The sequence below is a fragment of the Mandrillus leucophaeus genome, unplaced genomic scaffold, assembly GCF_000951045.1.
Source record: "Mandrillus leucophaeus isolate KB7577 unplaced genomic scaffold, Mleu.le_1.0 Scaffold128, whole genome shotgun sequence".
Classification (NCBI taxonomy): Eukaryota; Metazoa; Chordata; class Mammalia; order Primates; family Cercopithecidae; genus Mandrillus; species Mandrillus leucophaeus.
This window is the reverse complement of record NW_012101209.1, coordinates 5,458,508-5,477,885: the sequence shown is the minus strand read 5'-3', so window position 1 is coordinate 5,477,885 and position 19,378 is coordinate 5,458,508. Positions and strand designations below refer to the sequence as shown.

General features: G+C 44.0%; 1 pseudogene; it reads right to left on the bottom strand.

Moving 5' to 3' along the window:
- Positions 1–16,678: 16,678 nt before the first annotated feature.
- On the bottom strand, positions 16,679–17,789 carry LOC105533753 (annotated as a pseudogene).
- Between the last annotated feature and the right edge of the window lie 1,589 nt (positions 17,790–19,378).

Here is a 19,378-nt window from a genome sequence, read left to right as displayed (position 1 = left end):
CTATTTTCTCTTCTTTGAGCCCATTTCAGTGACCTTGCTTGCATAGGCTCTGGCTCTCTAACCTCCTACCCCAACAAGGCAAAGGATCAGGGCTTACTAGGAGATGGGGATGCTGGGGGAGGGCAGAGTGGCAGAGGGAACATCTCTGATGGGACATGCTGGGGGAGCCCCACGACGCAGGAGCACAATGATGAGAGCCAAGAAGGATGGGAAGCCTGAAGTCCAATCACATCATGATTCCATGGGCAGGAGAAGCAGCTGGGTACAAAGAGGTAAACTGGAGGGCTTAGTGCCCAGATATGCCCCAACAGAGTGGGACCAACCTGGAGGCATTTATTAAAAGTCTTTGCCAGCTGGGTGCAGTGGCTCATGCCTGTAAACCTGCACTTTGGGAGGTCAAGGCGGGACAATCCTGTGCGAGCAGGAGTTTGAGACCAGTCTAGACAACATAGTGAGACCCCCATCTCTATAAAAAAATTGAAAAAACTAGCCAGGCATGGTGGCACATACCTGTGGTCCCAGCTACTTGGGAAGCTGAGGTGGGAGGATCACCTGAGTCCAGCAGTTTGAGGCTGCAGTGAACTATGACGACACCACTGCACTACATACAGCCTGGGTGACAGAACGAGACCTTGTCTCAAAAAACAAAAACAAAACCCACCAAAAGCCTTTGCTCTCTCATCACCACTTGTAAGAAGTTGACCAAAGTGCGGCAATCAATAGCTGTTCTCAATGTAGCCTCACCCTGTGCTGCCCAGTCCTCTGCTGCCCTTCTGCTGGCATGGGTCACTCTCCCATATGCTCTGCAAAGCCTTCCCTGATGCTCCTGGGCAGAATTGACTCCCTTTTTCCTGTGTTTCCTCACCCCTTGCTTTATACCATGATTGCCCTCATCATTATCTAGCATGCTGTATATAAAGTTGTATACATTTTAGTTCCTCAGATTGTGAGGTCATTGAAGGCAGGGTCTCTGTTTCATTCATCTTTCTATCAACAGTGCCAAAGTCGGCGATGCAAGTCAAAGCATTCAAAAGGGAGGGAGGGAGGGAGGAAAGGAAGGAAAGGAAGGAAAGGAAAAGGAAGGAAGGAAGGAAGGAAGGAGTAAATGAATTTAAAGGAAATACCAGGTTTGTTTAGAAAAATACTTGTTTAGAAAAATATTGTCTTGGATAAATGTCATGACTAAGAGTTCATCTCAACATGAGATCAGAATAATTAGCAAATTGTGCTTATGTTTACACTTTTGTTTTCAAGAGAGACTATTTACATATGCTCCCCTGCGTTGATTAGAGCTCTTTTTGATTAGTTCATACAGGATATAGAGGTATTATTTCAACCAAGAATGCAATAAAGACAAAAGAGAAATTAAAAAATGAAATGCTTTTATTTACTAATGGTCATCAATAGCAATGAGCTAGAAGTGCAAAGAAATGCACAGTTCCTGAACCTAATTACTTTCCATAATAGTAAGATACATTAAAAGTGGGAGAAGGGCCGGGCCTTTAGGTGATTTTCTAAGAAATGTAATGCACTAGTACATTTGCAGAACAATAGGGCAATGTCAGAGATACCCTTTGTGGTACATTATGTCCTCAGAAAGGAATTGATCTGCCTGTAATGAATTAAAGATGGCTGCAAATTCTCTACCACTACTCTCATGGAGAGGCAGAGTCTGTACTCTTTCACTTTGAATCTAGGCTGGCCCTGTGACTTGTTTCATCCAATGAAAAGTAGCAGAAGTCACACTGCATAACTTCTGAGGCTAAGCCTTGAGAGATCTGCAGTCTCTGCTTTTATGTGCTGGAAATGTTCCCTCTTAGAATCCAGACACCGTGCTATGAGAGGCTGCATGGAGGGGTCCTCCTAAGGTGGTCTGGTCAACAGCACCGAGCTTACAGCCGATAGCCAGTGACCACTGCCAGCCATGTCAGTGATCCGGCTTCGACATTCCAGCCCAGTGAAGCCTCCAAATGACTATAGACCCAGCCAACACCAACATGAAGCAGAAGAACCACCCAGTTGAGCACAGTCAACCCACAGAATTGTGAAATATAGCAAATGCCCGCTGTTATTTTAGACTACTGTGTTTTCAGGTTGTTTGTTATGCAGCAATAGATAACTGAAACAACCCCTGATTTGTATTTACTGGAAAGTAAGAATAATTTGAAATTCTACTCATCTCTAGGAATAGCAAAGTGGGACAGAAATAAGACTTTCTGTCTCCCAGGCAATTCCCAGGAGAAATAGCTTAGTTGGCTGTAGAAGAATTAATAAGAACAATGCAGTAAAGTAAGTGAGACAAACTGTTAACTCAGCAGTGTCACTGGCAAAGTGTGCAAAAACTTACCGCGCTATTAAGGCACGCAATCCAATTACTACAATATGTACAATGTGAAATGATAAACTTAAAGTGATGGGAAGAGTATATAAAATCAGTGGCTGTGAAGGGCATGATAGAATCAATAAAGTTTATGAAAATGGAATTAGTTGTACATGAATGTGGGTAACAAATGCACATGTTCTATATTTAGGAAATAAGGAGAGGGCCCTCTGTGGTCTGAGGCTACATTCAGAATAAAGGGTTAACAAATACTCATCTACTCCCTGATTTATTTTGGTCACATCTAAGACTATTGGGTTTATTCTAATTTTTTAGGCTTTCCTTTTGCCTGTAATAGCTTCTGCCTCCAACCCAGTGAACTCCTACTTTTCAAGGTCCAGTGAATACTACCTCTGTGAAGCCTTCTTTACTTCTCCTGCCAGTAATTAGTCATGTCCCTCACTGTGTTCCAGTGATACTTTTTACGAGTTGTTGTAATAGCACTTATCAGCTCTGTTTCAATTTCTGCTTGCATGAGCTCACTGGGGACGGAACCAAGCCTTATTGAGTTTGGTGCCCCCTCTCATGGGTAAGACATGGTTCCAGGCAAGTAGAAAAGGCTACATTGTGAGTGTTCAGCATTCAAATAGATAGATGAATGGATACATGGATAGATGAATACAAAAAAGATTAAATGGATGAGTGTGTGAATCCGCACTAAACTGTGACTTATAAAGTATCCTAAGAGCTGGAAAGACAGGAAAGGAAGAGTTACGTGGTATCTTGAGTATTCTCTATAGGATTAGAACCATTCGTTGTTCTAATAGCTTAAATTCCAATCCAGATACAATGGCAAGGACCACACTGTGTACAGGACACTCTGGCAACAGAAAAAAACATTGTCTGCAGATGAAGAGAGCCACATTATATATACATTAATTCAGATTACATTTATTGAGTGTCTATGATGTGCCAGGTCTGTCCCAGGGGCTGGGATACAGGGATATGCAGCTCTTGTAAAGTTTATGTAAGTCTAGTTAAGAGTATTAGACATTAAATAATAAACACACTCATAATTAAGTGCGGTGGAAGAAAGAACAAGATGATATGATATAGAAAAATCTAGCGTAGATAGGGTGGAGACAGAAGCGGAAGGCAGGAAGCAAGTACCAGTTAGACTGAGAGCTAAGGGTATAATTCAATGAGATATATATAATTTGTATATATACATATATGTGTATATATATGTGTGTATATGTGTGTGTGTATGTATATATATATATGGAGTTGAAAGTTACTATTAGGTTGAACCACATACAATTACTGATACTTAACTATTTATGACCTACAAAATGGCAATTTCATGTGGTTCAAGCTAACATGTGTGTATTCCCAGCAGGGTCAGGGACAAAAGGGTATTCTATAATACTTTCATCAGGGCAGGGACAGATGGCTGCAAGATTAGAGGGAACTGTAGCAACGGAAAGAAAACTTGCAACCCCACATTATAAAAGTAGCACCAGAATTTTAGCATTATGAATTGAGGTTTATAGTATTCTTTTGATTTTAAATACTCATGCTTGTTCTCAAAACACTGAATGGATGATTGGAGAAAAATCTGAACTACTTTGATCTCACCTCCTTCTGAAATAAAGGTGGAGAGGGAGGGGGATGTTGTTTAAGTTTGGGCCTTGGACAGCAAAATAAACTATCATCAGAGTGAACAGGCAACCTATAGAATGGGAGAAAAATTTTGCAATCTACCCATCTGACAAAGGTCTAATATCCAGAATCTACAAGGAACTTAAACAAATTTACAAGAAAAAATAAGTCATTCAAAAGTGGGCAAAGGATATGAACAGATACTTCTCAAAAGAAGACATTTATGCAGCCAACAGACATATGAGAAAAGCTCAACATCACTGATCATTAGAGAAATGCAAATCAAAACCACAATGAGATACCATCTCACACCAGTCAGAATGGTGATTATTAAAAAGTCAGGAAACAATAGATGCTGGTGAGGCTGTGGAGAAATAGGAACACTTTTACACTGTTGGTGGGAATGTAAATAGTTCAACCACTGTGGAATACAGTGTGGCGATTCCTCAAGGATCTAGAGCCAGAAATACCATTTGACCCAGCCATCCCATTACTCTGTATAATACCCAAAGGAATATAAATCATTTTACTCTAAAGACACATTCACACGTATGTTTACTGCAGCACTATTTACAATAGCAAAGACTTGGAACCAACCCAAATGCCCATCAATGATAGACTGGATAAAGAAAATGTGTCACATACACACCGTGGAATACTATGCAGCCATAAAAGGAATGAGATCTGTTTTTGCAGGACATGGATGAAGCTGGAAGCCATCATCCACAGCAAACTAACACAGGAATGGAAAACCAAACACTGCATGTTCTCACTTATAAGAGGGAGTTGAGCAATGAAAACACATGGACACAGGGAGGGGAACAACACACACCAGGGCCTGCTAGGCAGTGCGGAGCAAGGGGAGAGAACATTAGGACAAATAGCCAATGCATGTGGGACTTAAAACCTAGATGATGGGTTGATAGGTGCAGCAGACCACCATGGCATATGTATACCTATGTAACAAACCTATACATTCTGCACTTGTATCCTGGAACTTAAAGTAAAACAAAAATAAAAACAGTTTGAGCCTTGGGAATTATGTGTTTCTAAATGAATCAGCCAGCTGCTGATTAGAATCAGTTTCTAAATGAATCAGTCACCACGTACTGTTATACAGTCACAGTGACAGGAACATGAGCACCCAGCATTAGGTATAAAGTGTGCTCATGTCCCTATTACTGTGAACACATAACAAGCTACCCCAAACTCAGTGGTATAAAACTACAGCCATGTATTATACTCACAGGTTCCAAGGGCCAAGTACTAGGAATGGCACAGTAAGGATGGTTCTTCTCTGTTCTATGCCTGGGGCCTCAGCTGGGAAGATATGAACCGTGAGAGGCTGGAATACAGACACTTATTGACTTACAATGGAATTTCATCCCCAGAAACCTATCATAAGTTTAAAATATTGCTAAGTAGAAAATGCATTTAATTCTCCTAACCTGCCAAACACCATAGCTTAGCCTAGCCTGCCTTAAGCACGTTCAGAACACTTACGTTAGCCTAGACACAGATGGGTGTTTCGCAGACATGATGGGATGTGAAAACACGGAACACAGTATCTAAGAAATGCTGGCAACGCAGTACATGGTTGGGTGTGGGTTGTTTACCCTTGTGATTGCGTGGCTGGCTGGGAGCATGAGAGAGGATCACAGGGCATGTCGCTAGGCTGGGAAAAGATCAAAATTCAAAGTACAGTTTCTGTTGAATGCATATGATTTTCATACCATCTTAAAGTTGAAAACTCCTAAGTTGAGCCCTCATAAGCTGGGGGCCGTATGTAGTATGGTATGTAGTGGTAACTGGAGGATCCACTTCCCGCATGGGTTCTTCACTCATTGGTGCCTGAGCTGATATGTAGGCAGCTGCCTCCATGGACCTGTGGTACACAGCATCCCACACAGTGTGGGCATCTCGCAGCCTGGAGGCTCAGTTTTGAAAGGAAGGGTCCTGATAGGGGGCCTTTGGAAAGGCAGAATTCTAAAAGACTAGGCCAAAGCTCCATGGCCTTTTCTTCACAGCCCATTCCTTCTAGTGTACTTTACTGGTAGAAACAATCACAAGCTCACTCAGACCCAAGGTGGCGGGGGTGGGGGCAGGGGGAGGCTGCAAAAAACCCACCTCTCAGTAGGAGGAGCGTCAAGGTCACAGTGTAGAAGGGCACCTGGGATAGGAGATATTGCTGCATCTATTGTTGAAAATGTAACCTGCAGGACAGATGCCATGGCTCATGCCTGTAATCCCAGCACTTTGGGAGGCCAAGGCAGGCAGATTGCTTGAGTTCGAGACGGGCTTGGGCAACATGATGAGACTCTGTCTCTACAAAAAATGCAGAAATTAGCCTGGTGTGGTGGTGCATGCCTGTGGTCCCAGCTACTTGGGAGGCTGAGCTGGGAGGATTGCTTGAGCCTAGCAGGAGTCAAGGCTGCAGTGAGCCTTGATCGCACCACTGCACTCCAGCCTTGGCAACAGAGTGAGACCCTGTCTCAAGAAAAAAGAAAAGAAAAGAAATATAATCTGTGATAAAGTGATTAAAGAGAGAGTAACACCCAAAGAAACTTTTATTAGAGGGCCAGGTAATAGCTTTGCACGGGATCGTTGCGTATCTGCACAAAGGGAAGGCGAAGGTGGGAGTATCCCCTATCACAAGAAGGGAGTGACGCCACCAAAATAATCTTTCCAAAAACAGTCCTTCTCTTGTCATAGCATGCAGAAAACTATTGGCTGTTCCTGAGAAGATGGAAGCACACACACTCCGTCTAGAGAGACAGGTGACTTCTGCCGGCAGAGTTAGAAGTTTGGAGAGTGTAGTAGGGGAAACAGAGTCCCCCAAAGCAATCAAAGGTTCAGGTTGGAAAGGCTGCTCCTTGAGCAAATCACATAAGCAGTATCTGAGAGTTAGTGGTCTGAAGCAAGAATCAGATGTAAAGACTTACCTATTGTAGACTTCAGCCCAGAAGAGGGGGAAACAGTAAAATAAATACCCTGACCTTTCTCAACTCCTGCCATTCCATCTCCGTCCACTTCCTACCATTGGCCAAACCAAACCAGAGCCAGTGACACTGTCCTTAGATGCCAGCTCCCAGAGACACAGGGCAGGGTGCAGATGGGTGGAGGATGAACCTGGAGCACAGCCCTAAATGAAAGAACCCAGAATCTAGAAAAGATAGGCTCAACCTATTTATTACATTCAAGATCCAGTGGCACAGAATAAGCAGCGATAATTTTGTGTTATTGAGGCTTATTTCTGGCTTTATGCTAATGGTATGGTAGTTTTCTGAAAAAAAAAAAATCTTAATGTGAATACATCTAGAAATCAGGATTTCTGTGTTCCATCTGAATTACTGTAAGGCAGGCAGCATGGTGGTTGAGCTTGAGGCTCTGGAATCACATAGTCTGGGTTCAAGTCTTGGCCCTGCCACATATTAGCTGTGTGGCCTTAGGTGAGTTACTTAACATCTCTGTGCTTTTATTTCCCTCATTCAGAAGTTAGGGATGATGATTGCACCTCATGGAGTGTTCTAACAATAAGATGAGATTGTATGTAGCAAGCAGAGTGCTACTCTGGGTAGTAAGGGGTTGATAAATGCTACTATTGTTTTTGTGCACTAGAAGTTTTCAGAGAATAGTTTATATGTGAACAGCTCTGTACTTTTTCAATACAGTATAAAGTTGCTTAAAACATACTTTTTAGTGCAATTTTAACAACATGCCTCTTAGTTATTCTTTAGCCTTCATCCCCCTGACACTTTTCAGGTAGACAAAAACACTACCAGTCAAAATTTAAAATCCACATGCCCTTTGACCCAGCAATGCTAATACTAGGATTTATTTAAAACAGACTATTGCTGGGCGCAGTGGCTCACGCCTGTAATCCCAGCACTTTGGGAGGCTGAGGCGGGTGGATCACGAGGTCAGGAGATCATGACCATCCTGGCCAACATGGTGAAACCCCATCTCTACTAAAACTACAAAAATTAGCTGGACACGGCAGCATGTGCCTGTAGTCCCAGTTACTTAGGAGGCTGAGGCAGGAGAATTGCTGAACCCGGGAGGCGGAGGCTGCAGTGAGCCGAGATGCACCACTGCATTCCAGCCTGGGTGACAGAGCGAGACTCCATCTCAAAAATAAATAATAAGTAAATAAACTTTATTTATTTATTTATTTATTTATTTATTTATGAGACGGAGTCTCACCCAGCCGCCCAGGCTGGAGTGCAGTGGCGCGATCTCGGCTCACTGCAAGCTCCGCCTCCCGGGTTCACGCCATTCTCCTGCCTCAGCCTCCCGAGTAGCTGGGACTACAAGTGCCCGCCACTACGCCCGGCTAATTTTTTTGTAATTTTAGTAGAGATGGGGTTTCACTGTGTTAGCCAGGATGGTCTTGATCTGACCTCGTGATCCTCCCACCTTGGCCTCCCAAAGTGCTGGGATTACAGGCGTGAGCCACCGCGCACGGCCTAAACTTTATTTTTTAGAGTTGTTTTAGATTTATAGTAAAATTGAGCAGAGTCATGAAGAGTTCCCACATAGCCTCTGCCCCGACACATGCATGGTTTCGCCCATTATTAACCACCTCTACCACAGCGGTACATTTATTACAATTGATGAGCCTCCTCTGACACATTGTTTTCACCCAAAGTCTGTAGTTTACATTAGGGATCACTCTTGGTGTTGTACATTCTATGGGTTTTAACAAATATATAATGACCTGTCTCTAGCATTATAGCCCCATACAGCATCATTTCATTGACCTGTAAATCCTCTGTGCTCTGCCATTTTACCCTTCCCTTTCTTACCCACCCCCAATCCCTGGCAACCACTGATCTTTTACTTTCTGCACAGTTTTGCCTTTTCTAGCATGTCATATGCTTGGAATTCTACACTAGGTAGCCTTTTCAGATTGGTTTCTTTCACTTAGTAATATACATTTAAGGTTCCTCCATTCTCCCATGTCTTTCCATGGCTTGATAACTCATTTCTTTTTAGTGTGGAATCATATTCCATTGTCTGGATGTACTATGGTTTATTTATCAAGTCACCTTCTGAAGGACACCTTAGCTGCTTCCAAGTTTTGGCCATTATGAATGAAGCTGCTATAAACATCCATGTGCTGTCTTTTTTTTTTGAGATGGAGTCTCACTCTGTCACCAGGTTGGAGTGCAGTGGCACAATCTTGGCTCACTGCAACCTCCGCCTCCCAGATTCAAGTGATTCTCCTGCGTCAGCCTCCCATGTAGCTGGGACTACAGGTGCGCACCACCACATCCAGCTAATTTTTGTATTTTTATATTTAAAGCCCAGGCTGGAGTGCAGTGGTGTGATGTCGGCTCACTGCAGCCTCCGCCTGCCAGGTTCAAGCAATTCTCCTGCCTCAGCCTCCCAAGTAGCTGGGACTACAGGCACATGTTGCCACACCTGGCTAATTTTTGTATTTTCAGTAGAGACAGGGTTTCACCATGTTGGCCAGAATGGTCTTGATCTCCTGACCTCATGATCTGTCTGCCCTGGCCTCCCAAAAGTGCTGGGATTACAGGCGTGAGCCACTGTGTCTGGCCCCATGCGCTGTTTTTTGTGTGAACCTAAGTTTTCAACTCCACTGGGTAAAAACAAGGAGCACAATTGCTAGATTGTATAGTAAAATTATGTTTAGTTTTGTAAGAAGCCGACAAACTGTCTTCCAAAGTACTATCCTTTTGCATTCCCACCAATAATGAATGAGAGTTCCCCTTGCTCCACATCCCCACCAGCCTTTGGTGGTGTGAGTGTTCTGGGTTTTGGCTGCTCTCATGGGTACATAGTGGTATTTCATTGTTTTAATTTGCATTTCCCTAATGACATATGATGTGGAGCATCTTTTCATGTGCTTATTTGCCATTTGTATATCTTCTTTTGTGAAGTATCTGTTAAGGTCTTTGGTCCATTTTAAAATTAGGTTGTTTCCTTATGTTGAATTTTAAGAATTCTTTGTGTATTTTGGATAAAAGTGATTTATAAGGTATGCCTTTTGTAAAGTAGTATTTCCTCCAGATCGGTAGCTTGTTATTTCATTCTTTTGATAATGTCTTGGCCAGGCACAGTGGCTCACACCTGTAATCCCAGCACTTTGAGAGGCCAAGGCGGGCAGATCACGAGGTCAGGAGTTCGAGACCAGCCTGACCAACGTAGTGAAATCCCATCTCTACTAAAGATACAAAAAATTAGGCAGGTGTGGTGGCATGTGCCTGTAATCCCAGTTACTCAGGAGGCTGAGGCAAGAAAATTGCTTGAACCCTGATGGTGGAGGTTGCAGTGAGCTGAGATCGCGCCATTGCACTCCAGCCTGGGCGACAGGGTGATACAAAGAAAATGTCTTTTGCAGAGTTGAAATTTTTAATTTAATTTAATTTAATTTTTGAGACAGAGTCTCTCTCTGTTGCCCAGGCTAGAGTGCAGTGGCGCTATCTCGGCTCACTGCAGCCTCTGCTTCCCAGGTTCAAGTGATTCAAGTGCCTCCATCTCCTGAGTGGCAAGGATTACAGGTGTGTACCACCATGCCGGCTAACTCTTGTATTTTCAATAGAGACGGGGTTTTGCCATGTTAGACAGGTTGGTTTCAAACTCCTGATATCAGGTGATGCACCTGCCTCAGCCTCACAAAGTGCTGGGATTACAGGCACGAGCCACCGTTCCCAGCCTAGTTTTTTAATTTTAATGAAGTGCATTAAAATTTTTTTGCATTGATTGTGCCTTTGGTATTGTATCTAAAAAGTCATTGTCATACCAAAGGTCATCTAGGTCTTGTCCTCTGTTACCTTCTAGGAGTTTTATAGTTTTGCATTTTATAATACTAGTATTTAACCCACAGATATGTGTGTTGCATACAAATAAGTATGCTTGAGGATGTTCTCTGCGGTTTGTTTATAGTTTCAAAAAATTAGGAACAACACAATTGTCCATCAGTAGGTGACTGGTTCAATTATGGCACAATCTATACGTGGTGATGTTGAACAAGCTTCAAGATATACTGTTGAATGGAAGAAAAATCAATATGCAAAGCAATGTTAACAATGTGCCACCTCTTGTACTTTGAAAAGGATACAGTGTATACACACACGTATAAACATACAGACACACATACATACATGCTGGTATACATGTAGACTATCTCTGGAACAACATAGAAAAAACTAAAAACAATGGTTGCTTCATGTGCAGGGGAAGCAAAGGCCTGGGGAGTGGGGCAGGGATGGGAGGAAAGGGACCTCATCTTCATTGTATATTCTTTTGGACATTTTTAGCTTCTGACGATGTGCATGTATTATTCAGTAAAATTAATGAAATAAAAATCCAAATACAATAAATGCATAGCAATGGACACCTGTTTGTACAATTCAAGGACACATTTTAGGGTTGAAGAAATAATGCTAATGCATTATTAGAATTTAATATTTAGGTATCATACTTTTGATGATTGTAAAGCTAAGATTTCTGGGGATGTGGAGGAAATGGAGAGGGATAATCCACATACAGGTGGGCTTGCAGCATGGACATTACCTCGGGCTTTCCTCTGCTGGGAGATGCAGCTCCATGGGGAGGTCTCTGAGGGCGAGGAGGGGTCTCTCACTGGGTGTCTTTGCCAACCATCCACATCAAAGGTCATTCTCACTCCTGCCATCTAGCAAAAAGGGTGTGAATTTTAGGAGACAAATTATTAGACTATGGCATTCTCCATTTCTTCTTTACCAAGGTGTCATTTACTAGCATATTTTAGCAAAATAGGATGGCATTAAGAGTGCAGAGGTGAGGAAGCCTGGGAAATGCTTGGGAAGCGAAGGCCTTGACTGGAGAGCAGCAGAGGTCTTTGAGGTATCCTCAGAAAGCATGCCTTGCCCTTTCCCTGGTTCTAAACGGAAAGGCTGCACAGCAGGGAGCTCTGTGTGCCCCACCACCTGATTGCCACCCAGTGCCATTGAAGCTTAGCCTGTGCCCCAGGAGCTAAGCAGAGATGGCCAGCCTCCAGCCTTCCGGGAGCCTCCATGGCCTCCAAGACCATGCTTCATCTTCGATGGTGGCCCATGTGCAAATGGGCCAGGGATCTTAGTGACCCCCTTGAAGTCATAGCCCTGGACCTCCTCCCACAACCACCTGCTGTGATGAACTGAGTCTGACCTCCTTGGCACAGTGGCCGTTCTCTTGTTGGAGACTGGCCACCTAGAGTACAGTGATTAGACCCTGAACCAGGCCAAGGTAAAGCACAGGTCTCTAAGTCCTATTGTGTAGAGTGTGGTGGAGTGCAGGGTTTCCCCAGCTGAAACTGCAGATAAATAATGAAATCCCATCTCATTGCCTATCATTTGTTCCTGGTCTTCCCCCACAAGCCAAAATTACCAGAAAAGTACACACAGGTGAGCCAGAGAAAACCAGGGAAGTAAAGACCTGGGCCAGAGCAGCAGGGCACTAAATCTAAACAGGTGCTAGAATCCAGCCCCCTGGATTTCTTTGGGGCCTGGTTTCATCTGGTAGACACTCACCTGGCTCGAGAGTCCTACAGATGACTGCACGGGCTGTCCTGTCTCTGAATCTCACTTAATACTTGGATTCAGAGATGGCTTGTCTGGAAGGAACACTCTGCCCCACAAGAAGACTTTTTCTAAAGCAAGACTTTTGTCTTTTAATGAGAAGCATCTTATCATTTTTACTTGACCCCTGGACTGCAGTGGAAGCCATGTCCCAGCTTGAACATCCTCTCACTGGAGTGCAAATGAGCTCCCATTTGCACCACGTGTTCCCTGTGTGCTGGGCCCCACTGGGCGGTCAAGGGCATCATCTCACTTACTTCTCACAGCATCCTCTGAGGTGTGTGCTATTTCTAGCCGTATTTTACAGAGAGGAGATGGGTTTGGAAAGGAAAAGCAAGTTACCCAAACTCAACTGGGCAGCCTGACTCCATCCCTCCACCCCTCATTGCTCTTTTAGTAGTTTAAACAACGCATCCAAAAGTTAAAGATCTAAAATCCCATTTATTGACCCCCTAAAGTCCGATGCTTGATTTCAGTGATGTGGTCCTGTAGTTCAAGCAATGCAGGGTAAAGGAGATGGAGTCAAAATCTTCTGACAGCACCCAGTGCCTTTGCATGCAGGAGAGGGGACGGCTGCCCACTGCTGTCCCATGGATGGTACCTTCTCCTTGTCCTTCCTCCAGAGAAGAGATGTGGTCACAGCTGACCTGCCACAGTGAGAAGCAGCTTCTCTCGGCAGACTGGCAGTGTGTATGGATAATCTCAGGGTTCATTGGACCTGCTCTTGGAGGTGAGGGTCTGCCCCACCAACCATCACCTTATGTCCACTCTGGCTCGGGACATCTGCTTCTGGGCACACATGCAAAACATCTCCTCCCCAGGCAGGGCCTTTGAGGGGATATCCTTGAGCGCAGCCTGGCTCGTTCAGGCTTCTCCCAATTGGGAGATCACCTGCTTTCATCAGTCTCTAATTTAGAATTCCTTAGCTGATTTAACAAGACACTAGTGCTGTCCGCAGGATTCCTGGAGTCTACAAGTCTTTCCTTGGAAATCCCTGGGGAGAAAGAAAGGCACCCTAAACTTCTTTCTTCCTCACCTTTAAAGGGGTTCCCATTTAAAATCCTCCCTAGTCCCCTCCTTTCCTAAACAAAAGGCATTCTTTACAGTCCCAACTCACAGTTCTATTTTTCAATATTTGGTGGTTGCTTTAGTGTAAGGTCCTTGGGGTATTTAAACTACATGGATTAAAGAAGAGCAGCTGGAAGGTGGAGAACTTTTCAGCAGAGTATCTTTTCTCTCTCTAATTGGTAGCAGCACAATCTGTAACAAGGTGAGTCTAATTCCATTCTGCTGAGAGAGGAAGAGTTTTGTTTTTATTATCCTTCCAAGACTGGCAAATTGGCAGGGTTTTTTTTTTTTCCTAATATAATAAAAAGTAGAAAAGCCCCAGTTTCTTCCCATTTCTGAGGAATCATCAAATGTGGGGTCAAATGAGGACACAGACATGTCCCTTTCATCACACCATTGCCTTGCTCCAGAGCCCCCTTGTCTGCCGGGACCCATCTTATCTAGTCCAGCCTGGTTCAGCATTACTTGGAGACAACGTGCCACCTTCTCCCGTCCCACCACTCTGTGCCCACACCTGCCAGGGCTGGTCTGGAGGGCACCTGCTTCACATCAGCGGCTTTCTCCACCTCTGGACCAGTCCATTATCCACCTTCAAGACCTTCCTCAAGCCTCATCTCTCCACAAAGCTTCTCCAGACTCAACCAGACCCATAAGACTGCTCCCTTTCTGTGAATTCCTTTAGCCCTTATGCCCATTACTGCAACCATGCACTGCATGGCATAGTTCTCTAGGTGTGACCACAGCAGCATGGAGGGAACCTTCAACTGTCATAGACATAGACCCTGTGCACACTGTCAAAACAATTACTATAACCCCCTTCATACTTTTATATTGGCCAATTAAAAAGCACCTAAATACAGCCCTCACAGAGGGCAATTTGGTAATATGAATTTAAAAACAATATTTTATAGACCCTTTGACCCAGTAATTACACTTCTAGAAGTATCTTCTCAGGAAAAAATCATGTATGTAGGAATGTCCATTAGGAATATTTATTCTAAAAGTTAGAAATAATTCAAATGCCCAACAATAGGAAAATGGCTAAATTATAGAGGAGCTGTGCAAAGGGCTATTCTACAGTCATTCAGATATTATAGAATAGTATTTAATGACAGGCAAAGATATTAAGGTTATATTATTTAGTAAAACAAAACCAAACCAGACTTCAAATTAATGACAAATTTTACTTTAAATCATCTATCTACAGCTCAGAAGAGCTAAAAAAGAAGTAGACAAGTCATAGAATTAGAAGGTAGAGCTCTTTCAATGGGGTAATGATTCATTTTCTATATGCTAGGAAAAAATTAAAAATACACATAAACAAAGGAAGAGAAAAATTGACCAGCTGCCGCCACCCACACATAACCACAGTTAACATTTTGGTGGAGGCTTTCCATGATTTTTCTCTGTGTCCATGCAAGTGCATGTGTGCTTGGGTATGAGTGCATGTATCATGAGTGGTACTCTTTTAGTAGTCCTTGGGTCATTAACACAGAGATGCAGTATACATCCTGATTTATAAAAGCCTGATGTTATTTTGTACTTCTGCCCTCTTCTGATAATGCCTTAAAATACTAATTTATTAATTTACCCTTTCCATCCCACTCTGATCTTACATATTATTGTTGCCATGCATTTTAATTCCATAGATATTATAAATTCCATGAAGCATTGATAATCAATATTTATTTATATTTCCTACATACACTTTCCATTGTTCTTCATTCCTTTCTACACCTCAAATTTCTGTCTTTAATCATTTTCCTTCTGCGTGAAGAATAACCTTTAGTATTCCTTTAGTATAGGTCTTCTGCTGACAAATTTATCCATTTTTGGTTGAAAATGTTTTTATTTCATCTTCATTCTTGAAGGATATTTTTACTGAGTGTAGGATCCTCAGTTGGTTGATTTTCTGTCAACTCTTTGAAGATGTTTTGAACAGTTTTCCTGTGATGTGCCTAGGTCTGCTTTTGCTTTTATTTGTCCTGCTAGGAGTTGGTAGTACTTCCTGAACCTGTGGCTCAATATCTTTCATCATTTTTCGAAAATTCTCAGCTACTGTCTCTTCAAATATTGCATCCACCCAATGTCTCTCCTCTACTTTTGGGACGCCAATTACACATTATGTTAGATTCTTCATAGTATTTCCATGTCTCTTATTCTTTCCTCTGTCATCATTCATCATTCCAAATATTTTTTCATGGTCTATCTTGCAGATCATTAATTTTCTATTCAGCTGTGTCTATTCTTCTATTAAATGCACTCAATTAATTAGTTTCAGTTACTGAATTTTTCAGTTCTACAGATTCCATTTGATTTTTCTCTGTGAAAAATCACAATGTTATTTACTTATTTATTTTTGCATTTGCTTGTTTATTATGTTTTCTCTCCATCAGAATGAAAGCTCCTCGAGGGCAGGGACTTTGGTCTACTGTCTGTATTGGCTGGTGCCTAGGGTTGTGCCTGTATGCAACAGGCACGCAATGAATATAAATATTTTTGCTGTACACTGGATGGACGTGAGTGATTCTCTGGGGCTTCTGCAGAGTCTGGTTTGGGAAAGGGGGTGCTAGGGAAAAACCCTGCTCCCTGCAGCCTCTCATTTTAATCTTTCAGTGTTGAAAAGTGGGGAGGAGCCAGATTCAGTTTGCTGGGGAGAGAGCCAGTGGGCCGCCAAGGTGCCCAGAGCAGCCTTTGGGAAGGTGTGGGGGAGGCTGGATTCCCAACTGCCAGCCTCCAGGCCTTGGATGGACCTAGGACGCTGAGACAGAACATACAACACTAGGTGAGTCACCCGCCAGTCACCAGCTCACTGAGGAACCAGAATAATGTACTGTTCTTGGTTTGAAGGCACTTGGAGAAGGAGAGGAAGGAGAGATGGGGGCTGAATCTCTTCCCACCCCATCTCTGCCAGGTCCCAGCCTCCTCTCTGGGCTTGTGTCCCAAAGAGACCTGCCTGCAAGCCTTCAAAGGCCTAGGAACCCCAGTTGGGGGTCCCTGTTCTGGAGCCATGGGGTTGGAGTGCCAGCTCCAGCAGAGTTGTCTGAGCTTCGGCCTGACATTATTGTTGGCCATGGAAGGCCTCGGGCCATCCTGAGCTCAGATCTTGGCTGCCGGCCGGCTGCTTCTGCAGCAGGGTCAGGGTGTCCCGCTTCTTAATGCAGCGCAGCTGCTCCTGCTTTGCCCGCTTGAGCTTGGTGGGGTTTCAGATCACTTGGACGATTTCCACCTTTGGCTCATTCCGGGCATTTCACGTTCTCGGCCCGGCGCTGTTTCTTCTCCTGGCGGCGCCTCTCCTACTCCTCCTCCAGGTGAGGGGCAAAGTCCTAGGCCAGCTTCCTCTCCTGCTTCAGCTTCCCCTGCCACGATGGGTGCAGGGGCTTGTCCTGAAGCATCAGAGAGAATCTTTTCTTGGAGTGGTTCTTCCACACTCAGCCCGATTTGGGCTTCCCCTTCGGGATTACAGAAAGCTGCTCTTTCTTCAGCTTCTTGGACGCTGGGGCCTGGGATGAAGAACCCTTTCGCTTCTTTGCCGAAGCCGTCTGTCACCATTTCCCCAGCTGGAGGTGGTTTGCTCTGCTCGTGCTGACCCTGACCCCGGGGGAAGCCAGGTGCCTCGAGTGTCAGCTCCAGTAGTAGCTGAGAGGGCTCCGGACCCGGAGCTTGCTGAATGGGGTTAAGGCTCTGGTGATCCTGGGCCTGGCAGCAGCTGATGCTGGGAGGCCCCTGGGGTCAGCTCCTCCTTACTTTGGGCCAACACCGAGGCCAGTACTCCCTCGCCCTGAGAACAGTTGGGTGCCTCCTCACTTGGCTTCGGCTGACATCGTGGGGATTCAGGACTGACTCCAGCTGTCTTTGCGGCGACTCCAGGTGTAGGTCTTGCTGACGCTGTGGGGACCCTGGGCCTGATTCTGGCCGCCCCTGGGGGGGGCTCCAAGTCTGCACCCTGCTGCAAAGACTGGGTGATCCTGGATTGTCTCCAGTGACCTTTCGGCGGGGCGCCCCAGGTCAGCTTGTTGCACACTCGGAGGAGACCCGAGCTCCCTCGTTTCTTCTGGGTTCGACTCGAACTCCACAAGGACCCGTCTCACCCGCAAAACTGAGGTGAGGCTCTCGGGGGATTCAGGCCCTAGGCCTTCCAGCCCTTGGCTGTGCCTTAGCGGTGTATCCATGGTTCAACCGTAAGTTTCCAAACCCCTACACATATCCACAATGTTATCTTTAAACATCAGGCATGGTTATTTTAGAGTCTATGTTAATACCTTCCTTGTCTGGATCCCCCGTGGGTCTGTTCTTTCTCTCGATTTTCATCTGTACTTTTCTTTTTCTCATATGCCTGGTTATTTTTGCATAAGTGCCTGAAATTGGTTATGAAAAAATAGTAGAAAAAATTAAAAGTTAGAAGAATGGTATACCATGTCTTCAGAAAGGATTTATCTGTGCATCTGGATGATAGCTGGGGCATTAGCAACCTAGGATCCCATTAATCCAAATTCAGGAATGAGAGGATTTGAAGCTGAGTTTCAGTCCCTTTGAAAGTTAGTTTACTTCTGGTTCATCTTTTCTTCCAGAGTATACATAATTATGAGTATCACCTCAAATTATAGAATTCAGTTTCTGTTCCCCTGTGTTCTGCAAAGCAATCAAAGCCCTGTTTATGTTTTTAACCTCTCAACCATAAGTCTCTTCTGAGATTGGCAGAGGTGGTCCTGAATGCCACTGGGTCTCCATTGCTCTGTGTTTCTGCCTTTCCCCAAATCTTAACCTGGTAACACTTTTCTGCCTTGTTTGCTCTCTAATGCCTTCAAGCGGATTTTTACTACTTTGTTAGCTTTTCTAATGGTCTTCCACTGATAGGTAGGTTGGTCCAAATATCCTATTCTGCCACTACTGAAAGCAGAAGTCTGATATCTATTATGAAATTCATTTTAAAGGGCTTCTATAACTATTTTTTTTACCCCTATTACTGAATAATTTGCCACTTTGTTTCTTATTACTGTTGAATTGGTTGTCCTTTGTTCCTTTGAATCTGAAAAGAATTGCCAACCAAAACTGTAGAAAATTACTTCTGCCTGGAACTGCTCAAGGATTCTTTCTCCTGTGGTTCATCTACTTATATCCCACTTTACTGCTCAGAAACTCATCCATGATACTGCCTGGCCAATTGGGACCCAAGACAAGAGTGCCTCTTGATGTCTCCCTGAGTGCAGACTACCCTGCCTCTTCCTCTTTGGGGTCTAATTTTTGCCAATGGATGAAAGCCTGTCGTGGCCCAGATCTACTGTCCTAATTCTAATGCTTTGGGGCTCTATAGAAGAAGAAAAATGCAGTCTACAATTCCACACACCAAAGGCCTGGGAAGCAAAGCCAAAGCATCAACAAGATCATATTTTAATCTGCCTTTTGCCTGCCTCTCATTTGTATTGGTGAGAGCTACAGCTACTGGCCCCTTTTCTGTCAGTGATTCACACAATTTTGTTGCTAGTGCTGAATTTCCCAGCTACCAGAAAGAGGATCTAATGTTTCTTTTTCAAAGGTCAAGTCTATCACAGTTATTTTTTTGTTTGAGTTGATTTTAAGAACAGTCTTTGGAAGGATAGTGGGTGGGGTGGCATTCTATAACACTGCTTCCCTCTCCAGGGCTCCTAATGAACAGAGGTAGGACCCGGGAGGAGGTAATTGCAGCAGTATCCAAGACTTCAGTGTTGGGTTCCTTTTGTAACTCATCCATCCACCCACTCACTCCCCCACTCTTTGGCTT